Below are 5,332 nucleotides of genomic sequence, written 5' to 3'. Positions count from 1 at the left end.
CTGTTCATGAGCTGTTAAAACAAAAAATATTCTGACTTAATCACAGTTCAGATCACGGTTTCATCCTTACATGAAAAAGAAGAATCTCTCCAAACCTTGTAGGTCCTCACAGTCAGGGGATGCTATTTTTTGACCAGCTCTAAGAAGCTGCTCCTTCCCTTGACTTTTCCCTAGGCTCTCAGCCACTTGACCCTCCTGCCTCCATCTACCATTGATTCCCTTTCAGGCTTCAAAAGTGAGTTGACTCCTGGATGAACTGTGATTCAGATCCACATTCCTAGGTAGTTTATCCAACAAGGTCTTGTCAAGGGTGATGAAAACTTTGTGCCTCAGAAATCAGCTAGGATTTCACTAGCCCTTCTTATTTCAGTTCTTATTAATATACTATTCTGCATCTTCCAGGGAAAAAGAGTTAGTGCAAGATGCTGCCTTGGTCTGACAGTTACTGCACAGTTGGGCTCAGACAAGACAAGATAAGAAGTTTCAGAAATTCCCAATACTCATATTATTTTAGAAAATCCCCAAATAATACTTAGCATGTTACATCTGATCATCATCCATACAGCCATGTCCACTTTATATCTTACTGTATTCCACCTTTTATATTTTTTCCTACATTTATTTATGCACAGCTGCTTTTAAGTATTCTCTGGTTCTAAACAATTGGTGACCTACCAGGGATATACATATAAATAGAAACACTGTTGTGAAAACAATAGACTGGAATTCAAATCAAATATTTTCCTCTTCCTACAGCTTTTCAGTCTGTTTGTGTCTTCTTATGTACAGAGTTCATATCAAAAGCAATGGAAATAAACAGGTCTAACCAGATTTGAGGTTTATCTCAATAGATCTGTTCTTTGCTGAGTTTTAAACTGAACTCCTTACACGCAAACTTGGTGACTCATATTTGCATAAAGCAGAGTGTGCTTCTGAAATCTCAGAAGAAACAAACGCTGTTCCCTACATACTATAACTTTAAATTGTAATTTAGTGATTATGTACTTAGCTCTGGGCTTTTATCCACATCATATATTCATGCTTAAGGAGATTAAACATGATAGCTAATAGTTTGATCAACCACCATGAGAAGTCTATCAGTCTAACAGACCACTTTCCGCATCTTCATCCTCTGAAAACGTAGGAGGAACTGTTACCACAGTAGTGACTTAAATTTTACTTCAATAGTTCTAGCCTCAGTATTATTTTGAAGGGATATCCACCTGCACAGCCAGCATGCTTAAACTAAAGCATGGCTTGTTATGACTAAGTGAGCCTCAAAGATAATAACTGAAGCATTTAAGTTCTCTGCTTGAGGTCTCCTGGAGGTCTACATCCTTTTTATTCCCAGTTCATAATTCCTAAAATTTTCTGGAAAATATTACTAATAAGTGATGAAGAACTAGAAAGCAGCTTCGGAAGTGAGAGTACTCAGAAGTGGCTAGGCAGTGTACAGCTAAGCATAAATGTTGCTGATGGGCCAGGACCATAAATCTTGATATGAAAAGGCCAAACAGATGTATTTATGCCATATCTCCTTACTAGTTTACTGTTATTATATTCTTCTAGCCTGGTTTTTGTTACAAATAAGATCTTCAGCAGGTTTTCTTTTGTTTCTTTTTGTTGTTGTTGTTGTGTTCCACAATAAAATGGAATGTGGCATAATCTGCACAAGTTGTTACTATTTGGCTGCCTTTTTTATCCTTATGTAGACCACTGTGGAAAAATAATCAAAATGCAATTGGTTTAACATTAGTTCTTTATACACTAAAAAAACCTCCAAACAAATAAACAAAAATATCATGAAATCATAAGGGAGGAAAAGCTGTACAAAGCAATTTTTTTAAAAGTACATGGTAAACATATTTGCCATGACTAATCATTTCTTATAGGGATTTAACTGCTGTCTCTCATACAGTACTGGAGACAGCTGGAGAGAGAGGATTCTAAAGATGCATTGGTCTATAAAAAAGCCAGAAAATAGGAAGAGCCAAGTCGTCCATTTCTACCAAAGAGCAAATCTCTTTGTTACATTTGGGCAGAGGCAGTTCAGAATTATTACATGGAAACTTGATTAATATTTATATTTTACAAAATACTTTGTTACTCTCCTTTTAAAATATAATTGTCCTTCTTACAGGACAGGCACTTTGTTATTGATGATCAAATCTCGGAAGATAAGGAGACTCATTTCAAATTTTATCTGAAGTTTTGAACATTAAAAATAATTTAACTTGAAGTAAATCCAACTTCCAATTATTCTGTTTTCATTAATAGGAACAAAGATTAAGAAGGCGAGGAAAACAAGTATCTTCAAACTGGTTAGATAAAACAAATCAAGAGGATTCGGTTAACTGGAATATCCAAGCTTTTTAATTTGTACTGATCTTCTTACTAGCTTTGGGAAATGGAAAACATCTGATGCAACACACACTGCAAGTGTGCCCCAGGCAGAAGATGGGGAGGGTCTCCACTTAGAAGTACTTTCTGCCCCACTTTACAGCCAGGCAAAGTCACTGCAGAACAAAGAAATTGTTCTAGTTTTACACACACGTCTCCATGCCTGCTTCCTGCTTCCCTAGTTGCTGAAATGCAAAAGTGGCCTTCCCCAGTTACTTTCTCACTCATTTATGAATGCTGTCAAAATTATTAGAATTGAATCAAAATATTAACAGAATACTTCTACATTTCCTTCTGTACATACGTAGCTTTAGCCATGTGGAATTGTGAATGTGTTATTTGTAATAAGGCTGCTAATGAAGGCAATCCCTTCATGCTTCATGACTTCACACAATACTACCGGGCTTTCTTTAGTTTTCCACCCACCAATACTATCGTTGAATTCCTCAGTGAGTACTTGCCCAGCTGTGACAAATTCAAACTCCATCAGATTAATTAATAATAATCTGTGAATCGGGAATGGGAACCAGTGGATTTTAGTTTCATTACTGTAGACCTTTGTTTCACTTTTAATTTATTTAAGCATTACAATATAAAATATCTTAATATGGTATTTACATACTGATTTTTACTTACCGACTATTGTGTGATAAATTCTTTAGCAACTGTGACAGAATAAAACCCAGGACAAACATGCCTTCTCTATGGACTTGATCTACTTTGTGCTACCTCAGTTTCTGCCTCTACCCCACACCAAGCAAGCCACCCTGTACACTGTATATTCATAATACGGTTCTCCACAAAATCACTAGTCTTCTTTCCCAAATCCTTTCAGCCTAAGATGGCCTTTGTTCTCTTTGTTTTCTTGTGATCCCCTTGTCAAGCTCAGATGCTGCCCAAGATCCTCTCTTCGCCTTATGTTCCAAGAAACTGATCCAGGAACATGCAATTCCTTATATTCCACCAAATCCCCAAGCCGTTGATTAATTTAGGAAAAACCTGAGCTTCCTAAGAGCCACAGCATAACCTTTAAAGTCTCTCAAGACACTGAAGGCACATTTGGTTTGATGCTTAGGACCCAGTTAATCCCAAATCATGCCTAAACATGATCAGAATCCAGAATATCCACATTCTTCTCCTTCAGTCTCCCACTACCAGGCATTCCTGGGGAACACCTACTGAGTATCAACAGGATCTATGATCTCAGGAGATGTAGTTGCAACCACAACCATTTTAATAATTAAAGCTAATTGCACCACTTCCCTCTTTATTCCCTACCACAGTTGCTATAATGTTAAGGGCTGGCATCCTGGAGGGATGTGCTAGGTTCCAATAGTTGTTTTTTTTTTTTCAATCCACATGCAAATTATTGTAAAGTATTGGTTCTGTTCTTGGGACAGCATTAATAACCTTACTCTCTTCTTCTCAGGCAAGTAGCATAACTACTTGGCTCCAGAACCAAGTTTTTTTTATTCTCTCTGAACCAGAAAAACAAATTTTAGCCTCATCAGTGGGACCCATTACAAACAAAAGGAAGACAGTCCTGACCAAACCAAAAATCTAGTGGTTAAACTATTTCCCTGGAAGGTGGCAGCCACAACCCTGACCTTCACATCCACAAATAAAACTGAAACTGAACTGCTGCTTACAAGAAAGTCCTTTAACCTAACTGAATATTGCTTTAGAGGGACAACATTACAGGGAGATAAAGAGATAAAGTTTCTCTACTGATATTTTTTCAACTGGATGGGCTGAAACATTGTAGCAATGGGCAATGTTTTGGGTGTAAAGTTCAGAACTTTAGTGCAGGCCTGTGTCTTCTTTACAGCTTTGTTAGGCTTTAGAGATATATTTCTCTGTGTAAGAATCATATAATGGGTTGGAAAGGACTTTACAGATCTTATAGTTTCAAACCTCCTACCATTGGCAGGGACACCTTCCACTAGACCAGGCTGTCCACTGGCAATTCTTTTAGCAATGCATTTACTTTCGTCATGTTGTCCATTAGGAATATTTTCAGCAATGCATTTACTTTGCATGCTGGACAAAGGGAAAAGTATTAATTAGCAGTTTACCTTTTACATAGTTTGCTGGGAATGTTCCTTACCCCTTTTTCTTGACTCATGGATTGACGAATATAGCTGCTTTGAGTTAGAGGTACCTGTCCAAGTGTTGTGGTTTAACTTCATCAGGCAGCTAAGCACTACAGAGCAAATGTGGTACACCAAGGTAGGTTATACTGTCTGAGCCTATGAATTTTTTATTTTATTTTTTTAATATATTAGTGTCCATAAACAAACACATAAGATTTTCTAGTCTTCAGATTGTACATACAAATACTAGGAAGGTTTCAGTCCTACAGAGATTTGTAATAGCTTTTTTATTAATGAGGAATTGAGGTTATGAAAAAATAAAGTCTGTAAGCCAAACAATAGTTAAACTTGAGTTTTATAACTACCTAAGACTATCTCATCAAATTATTTTGCTTCTTCCTCATCATCTCAATTCTTGAAGTATAGATAATACATACAAAGAATGCTTGTAGAGGTCCGTGTCTTAACCGTGATTCTAGTGATAAAACTGAGCAATTAAATTATATGGGAATATGTACCATTTGATTTTCAACATGAATTTCTTGTATTCAAGTTTGATCAGTTTTACACTGAGATATTTTTGCATACATAATTATATATACATATATAATTAATTGTGGAATTAGTGCTCTGCTAATTCAGTATAAAGTATCTCACTAAGTCATATAAAAGGGCTCGAGGATGTGAGATTTCCAGTGTCACTTTTTTGTTTTTACATTTAAGACCATGTTACTTAAGATGTGAAAGCAATGGGTTCCTGTCTTCTGCTAATGCTCCCAATGTTTATTCTTTCTGTATCTTTTACAAATGGGGATAGATAGTTGCCTGGTCTGTTCAGG

Source organism: Empidonax traillii, unplaced genomic scaffold (genome assembly GCF_003031625.1).
Source record: "Empidonax traillii isolate 1590-97213 ecotype Southwest subspecies unplaced genomic scaffold, ASM303162v1 scaffold240:size1935192, whole genome shotgun sequence".
Classification (NCBI taxonomy): Eukaryota; Metazoa; Chordata; class Aves; order Passeriformes; family Tyrannidae; genus Empidonax; species Empidonax traillii.
The sequence above is the reverse complement of the archived record's forward strand: the minus strand, read 5'-3'. Positions refer to the sequence as shown.